This window comes from Coenobita brevimanus, chromosome 104 (genome assembly GCF_032717465.1).
Source record: "Coenobita brevimanus isolate Jiangsu-jjx chromosome 104, ASM3271746v2, whole genome shotgun sequence".
In the NCBI taxonomy this organism is placed as follows: Eukaryota; Metazoa; Arthropoda; class Malacostraca; order Decapoda; family Coenobitidae; genus Coenobita; species Coenobita brevimanus.
In genome coordinates this window covers 45,873,210-45,885,265 of record NC_137057.1, presented here as the reverse complement: position 1 = coordinate 45,885,265, position 12,056 = coordinate 45,873,210, and positions in this window count along the sequence as shown.

The window sequence follows — 12,056 nt, the reverse complement described above, 5'->3', positions numbered from 1 at the left end:
GTGGATGTGGGGGTGGCCCTAATGAATGAGGGTGAGATTTGGAAGCTTCCGGTGTTGCTGTTTGCTGATGATACAGTATTGTTGAGTGAAGATAAATGGGAGTTGCAAGGTTTGGTGAATGAATTTGGGACAGTGTGTAGGAGGAGGAAGCTGAAAGTTAATGTAAACAAAAGTAAAGTTATGGTGTTTGAGAGGAATGAAATCACAGAGTGTGCAGTGAGGTTGGATGGTGAGGATATGGAGAATGTGAGTGCATTCAAGTACTTGGGTAGTGTGATGAGTAAGGATGGAACTTTGGGGGATGAAGTACGTGAAAGGGTACAGCAGGGAAGAAAGGTTGTTGGTACACTGAAAGCAGTGATGAGAAATAGGGAGGTGAGTATGGAAGTTAAGAAGTCACTGCATGATGGTATTGTGATCCCTACCCTGACGTATGGAAGCGAGGCGTGGACCTTGCAAGAGGGGAACAAGTCAAGAGTGAGAGCAGTGGAAATGAGTTACTTGAGAGGAGCATGTGGAGTGACGTGGAGGGACAGGTTGGCGAATGAAGATGTTATGCTGAGTGTTTTTAGGCCGACTCCTCGTACTAAAGACACTAGCTACTGAGCGGGGTCCTCTTTCCGGACCGGAAGTAATGCACTAACAAGGGAACAGGACATAAAAACTAGGCAGTCCACCTTTAACACATCTATTACCTTAATTACAACACCTTAACAATATCACATAGGATGGTATTATAAACAGAGGATACAGATATAGAGTTACGTTAGTGTAATATGGGATATTCGCACACTCCTTAATTATGCTTTATAATAGGTTAAGAGTCCGTAAGTGGATGGGATCACTTGTATCAAAGTCCAAAAGGTCTTAGCGTGTCGGGGCAATAGAGATGTCTGGGCTTGATGAGCCGAGGAGGGATTATTACTATAAATTAACAAGGGAGGTGGAGCACTATAGTAGCCGCAGCGAGAAATGAACGCTGTGGTGGGGCAGCCGGGATGACCTGGGATTCCCCCGCTGTAGCCATATCCACATGTCACCGACCATCGCCCACCGCTGCAGCCCCGCTCCATGATCCTTACCCTGTGTCTCTGGCTTTCTCTTTTTCTCTCGGTTTCTATATAAACTGGCGTATTTCCGAAACTAATTATGAAATTATTATGACTTTTGTTCCACACCACCACTGAGGTAAAAATCAAGGAGAGTTTTCTGTATAAAGGTTCCCCCCCCCTCCTAAATGTGGCATATGAGCGGGGGAGTGCGGCCTTGCCGATACCTCCGCCTGACCTATAATTATACACTCGCCAGAACTGACCTACCCTCAGACAAGGGGGGGAAACCTTTATACAGAAAACTCTCCTTGATTTTTACCTCAGTGGTGGTGTGGAACAAAAGTCATAATAATTTCATAATTAGTTTCGGAAATACACCAGTTTATATAGAAACCGAGAGAGAAAGAGAAAGCCAGAGACACAGGGTAAGGATCATGGAGCGGGGCTGCAGCGGTGGCCGATGGTCGGTGACATCCTACCTCTATGGTCGGTGACATGTGGATATGGCTACAGTGGGGGAATCCCCGGATGACCGGCTGCCCCACCACAGCGTTCATTTCTCGCTGCGGCTACTATAGAGTTCACTGTTTAGGCTCGGCGCAGCAACTCTCGCCCGCGCGTACACTGACAAGGGGGGAGACTACTCTAGATTGGACTTTGGGTTAGCACTGTTCGGATGAACCCGGAACTTATAGTCTTTGTTAGGGGAAGGTATTTACGGACACTTTTTGGTGTAATCCCGCTGGTTCACTCTGTCACTGGATCACTACAGGAAAGGGAAAGTCACTATTCTTGCCCGAGTTTCTGGGGCGATATCACTTTGTCACTGTAAGGTGTAGGTCCTCACTCTGGTCACGGTGCAGGGAGACCCTCTTGCCTGGGGTCTCGACCTGTTGTAGGCCCTCCTCTGGTCACGGTGCAGGGAGACCCTCTTGCCTGGGGTCTCGACCTGTTGTAGGCCCTCCTCTGGTCACTGTGAAGGGAGGCCTGTCTGTGTTGGCCCTAGGGACTGGGGCCAAACAGGTGTAGCAGACGGGCCTGACGTCGTAGGGTCTGCGGCAGGGGGAGGTCGGCGTCGACGGGTTGCCGGGCTCGCCTAGGGGTCCGAGGACTGCGGAGGTCTGCTGGGGGACGCGCCGTCAGGTGTGGGCTGCGGCCTCGTCTCCCGCTGGTACCTGGGGAAGACAAGAATTTCCCGGGGGTAGGAGGTAGGTCCCGACTGGGACCAGTCCTCTGTTCAGGTGACACTTTAGGGGTAACTCCCCTGGGTGGTGTCTGGCTACTCCTGCAGGAGTTAGCTGGCTCTAGAGGACACACGGAGGCCGTGGTCTCTCTTGCACTTATGGAGGGTAGCACAGAGGCGACTCTCTCTCTTGTCTTTACAATTGCCGTGGCACCAGGTTGATTGGTCCTGGGACCCACTTGTGGCGGTGTGTGAGGGTCTCTTACCCTAAGAGTGGCTAGGGGCGTGAGCCCCGTACAATCCACTATTGGGCCTCCTGCCCTATTTGTTATAGAGGGCTCTCTTCCCTCGTCAAAGGACCTCCTGTCCTGATTGTGGCAGAGGGTATTACGCCCTCGTGGCTCACAGTGGCAGAGGATACAAGCCCCTCGTGGCTCACCTGGGTTGTTGCGGCAGAGGAAGGTACTTCCCCGTGGCTCGTGGTGGCAGTAGGTGTAAACACCCTGTGGCTCACCTAGGGACCTCCTGTCCCGTTGGGGTGAAGTTGTGGTCGTCACCACAAGACTACGAGGGACTGACGTATCAGTCCCACCCCACTGCTGTCGAGGGTTAACCCGCTGTGTAACTTGTTGCGGGTCTGGGCTCACCTGGTGTTGAGGTAGTTGCGGGGAGAAGGGGCCCAGATCAGTGGTGGTCGGATGACCCTCTTGTCCCGGGTCACTAACCTGACCGTTATCTCCCCTCGGGTGGTGGGGTGGTGGTGGCCCGGTGGTGGTGTGGGGGGTGGCGGGGCGGAAGGTCCGGTCGCGGGCATTTTAGAAGTGAAGGAACGTTGTGGGGTAGATGTGGATGTGGTTGAAAAGATTAGGAGAAATACACTGAGGTGTTTTGGACATATGGAGAGAATGGAGAATGAAAGACTGACTTAGAGGATGTATGTAGGTGAGGTGGAGGGAGGGAGAGGGAGGGGTAGACCGAGGATGAGGTGGAGGGATGGAGTTGAGAGGTATATGAGGGAGGGGGGGGTGAGTTGAGGGGAGGGGAGTCAAATGGTGGGTGCATAGAGGTAGGATTAGGGTAGAGTCGGCGGGAGAAGGCTCCGGTGAAGCCAGAGAACTGTCAAACGGCCATATTGGTCAAGTCAAGAGGTCACAGCAACACCTACTTGACGAAGAAGATTGCTGTGCACTCCTACCTCTATGGCTGTGCCCATAGAGGTAAGAGTCCTAATCATACCTCCGTGGGTGTGGCCATGAGATTATTAAGCCCTTAATACCTCCGGCTGTGTGTCCACCTGGTATTCTTCAGGGAGAATGCCAGAAACAAAGTAGACTTCATTCTACCTCTGGTTTTAGTTGTAGTTCAGCTGTGGGTGTGAGACGTTCTGTCCTAAGTTGTAACTCACCATCAAATAACCTAAGACTCCAAAAATGCCCACCACCTGTGCCGCATTTGGGTGTAAAGAAAGAGGAGATAAGAAATCTGACCCATCCATTACATTTCACCGGTGAGTATCTTTAGAGTGAATTATAATTTGTAAGTGTACATTATGTATATGACTGGAGTTAGTAAAGTCAAGCTGAATATTATATAGAATAATAGATATAAACTTTTTTCATAATGTGCTGATGTATATTATTTTAAATCATCTATCTGTCTTCCATCCTTCATTTTACCATATGTTCTTAAATGCTTCCTTTTTTTTCATTCATTAACTACTTTCTTTTCTCCTTCCATTCATAACCAACTTTCTTTCTCATTTTTTCTGTTTGCAACTAAGAAAACACTCGCGCCTGGTCAGCGGAACCAAGTCAGACAGCTGTCAAAGGGGTCGCCGCCATGTTGGTCGAGTCAGGTCTGTCGGCCTCACTCTGACCTACCCGTGGTTAATCCCTTATGCCGCCTCTACCTACTCCTACCTCTATGGGTGGGTGACAGAGTGACTTGGAGGCGTTTTGTCTGCTGCCACCCTTTGCGGGATTAGGGCGTCGGGCTATAGATAGATAGATAGATCTTACGTGAACATTTGGTGCTCATACTTGAACATAAATCCCCTAATAATTTATTAATCTTACTGTAGTCAGTTATTTTTCACCATAAAACTATTCACTCACTGCATACCTTGTTGTTTATTAGGCAGATTTTGATCAGGGACTGCTTCTGACTTTAGCAGTCTTCTGATTGGTGGTGGTGTCCCCAGCAACTCGATTTGCAGATCTCTTGCATCCTGTTGCGAGCTGAAATGCCTTTCACAGACACGGCCAGTGGGAGAAACTTTGTCCCTCCGTCCACACAAATGTATCCACTTTTGCTTGTTGATTTTATCATTTGGCATGCGAAAGCGTCTCAGAAACTTGCCGTCAGATGTCTTCCCTGAACACCCAAACATACTGCACATCGTGAAAAGTATTTTAACGTGATGAAATGTATAAAATAAAAGCAGGCTATGAGTCACATATGGCTGGTAAAAACACACTGTTGTCCTGCTCCTGTGAGCGAGACAGCCATCCAAGTGACGTCACGGGTCAAGGCCACTAATCATAGATGGCCTGCGCAAAACCGACCTTATTTTTGGTCCAGAGATGAGCACACTGTTTGAGTCTCTACACTGTGGGTGGTCCGGCGGCGGGCATTTTAGATAAAAACAAATAATTCATGAACATGTCTATAACAGATTACTTTATTCTTGTCACGTACTGTCCAACATCCTGTAAGGGTTAAGTAGGAAAAGGATGTGTGAGAGAGAGAGAGAGAGAGAGAGAGAGAGAGAGACGGCCGTATTCTTAAACATTTCCTTCCCTTGTAGAGGCATGGGAAGGAAATCTTTAGCCGAATTGGTATTCTTAAAAAAATCCTTCCCTTCCTGGGCCGCGCGAAGGGAAAGATTTTTCCTCTGGGCAGCAGAAATTATTGGAACTTGAAGGAATTCCTTGACCCTTCTCTTCAAAAATTCCTTCATAAATTTTGTGCTTTCTGTTGTGGTTCATTGTCTTATATATATTTAAGATGTTGACAGAGGTTACTGTTTAATTTTATTGATGCAGTTTACAACGCTATACTAATGTTTAAGCGCTATTTGTGTCTCTTTAAAAGTGTTACCCATGTCGGCTGAGACAATAAGCCAGATATAAACAGAGCAGACGACGTACTACATCCGATATTCATCCAGTCTTTTATGATCTGACACTGACAAATCTTATACATTATGGCCAGGGTCAAACGAGGATTCATTTCAAGAAACATTTTGGTTGTTAATTTGCCTGAAAAAGGAAAATCTGCCGTCAAGATCACACGTGTGGTTCGGCTCATGTCTTCCAGCTGGAAAAACACAGGTGAGCGCCGCCATGCGAGTACACGAGACGGACGTTAACAAGTGATTCTTACACTTACTAATAACAACATTAAGCGTAATAATATTCCTCGAATATAATTTATCAAAATATTGTCTTGAGGAGTGAACACGCTGCGGTGTTGGCCAGAATGGCATGGCTGAATACAAACCAACAGTATGGATGTGGTGGCCACCTCCCACGTCTCAAATGTGTTGTGCTTTCATTATCCAGCACGAGATATGCGTGTTTTGATGTATTAGTTTATCAGTTTAATGCTCCATCATACCAGATATCAGCAGGATGGGTCGTTTAGTTTAACAGGGCTACCAACCTGGACATTTTTCCTTCCCTTCCAAGGAAATCTTTACGCATACTGAAGGGAAAGGAAAATCCTTCGAAGGGAAGGAAAAGTTTAGGGAAGGAATTATTTTTAAGAGTTTAGTTATCATTCTGCATTATCTGCATATTATTTAAAATGTGTGTGTGTGTGGTTATTGTACTTCAGCAGATGTAAACAGTGGCTCACACCAAAATTGCTCTTACCATCGTTCTTTCAGGGGATAGAGAGTTGAGGGATGTTTTATAGCCAGGGACTGGATCCACTACAGCTTCCTTTTACGGGATAAGGAGGGAATTGAGGGATGTTTGTATAATCAGGGAGTGTAGCCAGCTAATTATGTGAGTGCCACTAATCACAGCCATCAGTTTGTAGTCCCCAGGTGTATTTAACAGACAGAAACCATGAATCGGGGTCACAGACTTTAAGTAAGGCACTGACATGCATCGTGTTTTAATTATGATAGTTCTTTCACCTTGACCTGGCCTAGATTTCAGCCTCTTGTAGCTTTATTTCATTCAGCTCTGACAGGAAAAAAGTGTTGTGACTCAAAATCCTTTCCATGGCACTTCTTTGTGACTGGCATTGTACCGTATTATTTCAGCTCAGTTTCAAGGTGATTTTTCAATTTTATGCCAAGTTTGTAGTATAAGTAATAGTAGTTGCAGCCCCCGGTTCATTGAGCAACATGAACCGAGTGGGCTGCAGGTGGAAGTTCCTCTTCTGCAGTCCACCATTACATCAGTGCCGCCCCATGAAGGCTGCAGGGTTATTCCAGGCCAACTCACCCCAAACCTCCCAGTTCTTGCCATCAATTTTCTTGGAAATATTCAGGAAAATGCTTGTATTTGTTTGTGGCCACCCCATATGGGATTAGGGCATTTGGCAATAGATGGATAGATAGAACCATGCAAAATCTTGCTGTCTTCAGAGAATTTTATGAACTTAACCAGAGACTGAAAAGGTTAATTTATAATTTTCACTTTCAGGTTAGAGTTGACTAAGCCGTGAAAACTGCCATGTCATCGTATCATATCGTACATAACGGCTCCAACATGCTTGCCTGCGTCAGCCTTGGTCACCTAATGGCGGCTCTACACGCTGCCCGATCTCTGGCAGTCACCATGACAATTATCTCCACTGTCTAGTAAGTACCTGAATGTGGTTGCATTTTGTTCAAGACTAAATCTGGGGGTTTGCAGGCTGATGTTGCCCTTCTCCTGCAGTCCACCATGCTCCTCTTGGGGTTTAGGAAGTCAGGAATGTTTGTCTATTGGCACCACTGCATGAAGACATTCCTTTGCAGTACCAGAGTGGTTTTATACTCCATATTATTGACTAAGGTGCTCATTATTCACTTTATCATATTTTTCTATTCTCCTGCATTCTAAACCCTACCTTACCCTGTCTTTGGATGGGAAAAGAGGGAGGGATGATGGTTTTCTTGCACGTAATATTACTTTCCAATTGTTTATCATGTATTTTCCCCTGTGTAATATAAGTCACCATATTTGCCTCAGTTTCCTAGCCTTATCAGCTTCCATACCTTGCCTTCATATATGATTATTTACTATATCCATCCATCCTCTTGCTCTGTGAGAGAGAGGGGTGTAAGTTGGGGGAAAGGCAGCAAAATAGCAAGGGACAGGGTGACATGGAGGCGATTTGTCTGTGGCCACCCTTTACACGATTATGGTGTCTGGCTGGAGATAGATAATTATGATAGGTTCTTGTCCTACCATGCCTCCTTTCACCTTTAAACTCTTTTCACCACCATATCTGCATCCATTCTCTCCATATAATTATTTCTGTCTGATGTCACACCCGTTAGGAGAAACACATTGAGGTGGTTTGGCCATGTGGAGAGGATGGAGAGTGAGAGACTGACAAGGAGAGTGTATGTGAGTGAGGTGGAGAGGGAGGGGGAGGCTAAAAATGAAAAGGAGGGATGGAGTGGAGAGGTATGTGAGGGAGGTGGGTGTGTGGGCTGGGAGCAGGCCAGTGAAATGGTGGGGGACAGGGTGACATGGAGGCGATTTGTTTGTGGCCACCCCTTATGGGATTAAGATGTCTGGCAATAGATAGATAGACACACTCTTTAACGCTTACATCACCAAGTTTCCTCACTTCGTATATAATTTTTACCTCAGTTGTTGGCTGCTCCAAGAAGTGTCTCAGCTCCATGTCTTTTATAAAACTGACATTTCATCACTCTTACAAGAATTTGTAAGCCCCAGCCTTGATAGTGTGTCCTGTAGTGCTGTGTTTAGGAAGAAAATTGGTAGATAACTTAAGAGTATATAGGAACTTGAAGTCAGATGATTTTTTTGTCTCAGAAGGAACAGCAAGTTGGTCAGGGATGGGAAGGATACATTTGGTGAGCAGTTTGTGTCATAGGCTTAAGTATCAGACTCACACCTCAAGCTTAGGAACCAATTTAGGAAGTAAAGAAGCCATGAAGTCAAGAAGCTTTGTGTAGTGGAGGGAGGTGTGGAAATTTAAAGAGTAGGGGGGGGTAGACTACCTATCTATCTATCTATTGCCAGATGTCTTAATCCCACAAGGGGTGGCCACAAACAAAGCACCTCCATATTGCCCTGACCCCCACTATTTCACTGCCTTGCTCCCAGCTCACACCCCTCTCTCTCATATGCCTCTCCACTCCATCCCTCCATCTCATTCTTGGCCTCCCACCTCACTCATACACTCTCCTTGTTAATCTCTCACTCCATCCTTTCCACATGGCCAAACCACCTCAGTGTGTTTCTCCTTAACGCTTCCTTTCACATCCACATCACAACACTCCTTCACTTCCTCATTTGTTTGTCTCTCCACAAGACTCCTCATGCTTCTCTTAAATAACTCATTTCCACTGCTCTCACTCTTGATTTCCTCTAAACCTGGAAAGCATTTACAACACTGGGTGGTAACTTTATAACCAACCATGTTCCGTACGTGGCAACAAGTGGGTTGGCAAAGGGTTAGTGCCCCTCCCCGGAAATCAGCTCCTGTAACTAAAAATACGAACATGGGAGGTAGACAAGTAGACAAAATAAACTTAGGGTGAGTTACTGAAGATGGCAATGAGTACAGTATGGAGTAGAGTAGAAGCCAGAGATGTAGTCTGGCTGGACAAGGGAACCCCTAGGTATAAGGTGAATTTGTGATGGAAGTATGAAGTGAAAACAGGACAGAATGTACCGGCCGTATGCTTAAAGCTAATGTAGGGCCTTTCCTAAGGGCCCTATATCAAAACGGTATGCTAAAAGTTTAAGTAGGGAAAGACTTCCCTCAATATGTAGGGTTGTTCCAACATTCTTTTAAGGGAAGGAATGCTTGGCTTTCGCAAACCCTACATTTAATTATTCGTAACAAAGTAACTCTGTACCTCCAGAACGCATAGAATAATGTAAATAGTTTATGTAAAAAATATTTTAACTTGCTAAAAGTGCAATGCAAACATACACGGGAACTGAATCGCTGGTTATTAAAACACGCAGGCTGTACCTTACCGAGTAGTAGGTCAAACCCGGGCCCGTCTCTGCCCTGGCGGAGACACGCACTGTCATTTTTATTTTTTTAAGAGTAGTTGACAGTAGGCGAGATCCTGAAATTGACATGTGTAAACCACTTTTATACGTTACTCATGTGATTTAACTGAATATAGAACGTTCAGTCAATGCTAAAGGTAATAATATACGTAAATATATGTAACGAGAAAGGTACTGTTCGCTCATTGGCCAAACTATGAAGCGTCATGCCAGCATTGGATCATCACTGCGTTTTAATCTCAGGCACCGCAAACTGTTTTTCATTTTCTTATATCATTTTTTGTTATATTTCAGCAGCATTCTATTCATAATTCTTGGTAATCGTTAAGGAGACATAGGACCACCTTATTTTGCATTTTTTCCTTGCTTTAGTCCTTCATGGAATTCTTCATGTACTCTCGAATTGTGTTTTCAAGTTAGTGTTTTTCGTTTCTTTTAAATATGGTCAAAAGTGCTTTAAAAAGCGGTGTTTGTTCATGGACAGCCACTATTTTGCTGTGCATGAAGACCGATGGACGCCATCTTAGAGCGCCATATACGATCGAAATTACCCTTGCAGACCTAATTAAACAAACCTAATCTAAACTTTCGTAACAACCCAACTTTATTTCTCCTAACGTTACCTAACCTATTTGAGACTAACCTAACCAATTTTATGCTAACCCAACCAAACTTATCCTAATCTGTGCACGAAGACTGACAAACGCCATCTTAGAACGCAATTTTTCAGCGAAATTGCCCTTTATCAGTGCTCATTTACCCAAACCTAACATAAATTTTCGTAATTCAACCCTGCCTTATTTATCCTAACTTGTTTTAAGCTAACCTAGCTGGTTTTAAGGTAACCTAACCAAATTTATCCTAACCTAACCTGACATATCTCCGGCGCTATCATATTTACAACATAAGTATTGATTGAAAAGTTTACTACTATAATAGTATATAAAGTATACGTGCAAATAAGTGCTGATATATAAAAAAATGACGGAAAATTATTTTAGTTTGGTGCTGATTGACATCGTCTGGACAAGAATAATCACGGCGACTCCCACGGGAGCACTTCCGACGTACCAACGGGTCACGCAGGGCTACCAACCACCCCCTTTCCCTTAACCCGCGGCATCCCGTCGACGTTCTCTAACGTCCACACGTTTTGTCACTGCCAATCCCATCGACGTACATAAACGCGAAAAAATTGCAAGGTCCCTAATTTGCACAATTTTCAATTTTTGCAAGTGATTTTTGGTATGTATACACGTGACACCTTCCTCTACAAGATGCCAGGCAGGGACAATGCCTTACCCAGCATGACCTCCTCCCCCCCCCTGCATGCCATTGTCTCACCAATTCACCTGTTATCAGTGAACTGGCCAGTATAGCCATGTCATGCCACGGTACAAAATTCAGGGCCAGAGTGATTCCCCAATCAAAGACAATGTGGAGGACAAACTTTACATAGCATTAGAGGAAGAAACAGTTAGAAATGATGATCAGGTAATATGGCAAAAAAAGGTCAGGTATTAGCAAGTGAAACAATGCTTATAATGCCTATATTACTGCATGAAAACCAATATACTCTCGTACTACATATAAATTTGTATCAGGTAAATAAATAAATACCGTTTATGAGTGGTGTGAAATAGTTATCCTCCCATAGAACTCGTTTTCTTTGTTGCCAGCCTGATGGAAAACCCAGTCAGGTAAGGAGGTACTCCTACCTGTATCGAGTACTTTAAACCTCAGGTGAGCAATTTCTCTATGAATTTTCAATGTTTCTCACCAAAAGCAAAGGTTTGAGCCAAAAAAATATTTTTCCAAAAAGGGTCGGGATTGGGGGGAGTCAGTGGTGGAAAAGTGGTCGGGATGGGGCGGGTTAATGTTCTCTTAGCATACTGTGTAAAAATTGAAGGCTTGCTTGTGCTTTCCTTAGTGTGTAAAGTAGGGACCAATGTAGGGCCTCTCCATATGTGTTTAAGCATACGGCCAGTAGTGCTTGATACATAGCAGAAAGGTAGAGTGAGGGAGAAGGAAGGTAAGAGTTAGGGAGAAGAAAGATGGAGTCAGGGAGTTTACCCTTTTTTTGAGCTGTATTCCATGTCCCCTTCTTTCGATAAGGGCAAAGGCATTGCCCCTGTGTAGAGGACCTTGTTTTAGAGCATATAGCTTTTTATGACCAGATGCCCTTCCTGATGTCTACCAGTGACCCTTGGGTGGATGCAAACCTCTGACCCTTCAATCAGACCTGAACACTCTTAACCCACTGAGCCACGGCGGGTACATTCCCCCCACCCCCTGAAGGAACTAACGAACAAGACAGGTGCTAGAGGAGGGGGGGGGGAACATACTGTACTGCTGTATTTGTGGATTTGGGGAAGGCATTTAATACAGTGTCATGGTTGACAGTAAAAATGGGCTGTGGAAAGACAGGTTATTGATGCAGCTGCTGTATGAAGAGGCAACTGTGTGTGTGAGAGGATGGAGGGTGAAGCAAGGAATTCTGTGAGTGGGGTGCATCAGAGTTCTGTGTTGAATCCTATGCTGTTATCCTGGCACTTAATGTCATTGTCAGTTAGTTACTACCTTGGGAGCTTTTGTGCACTG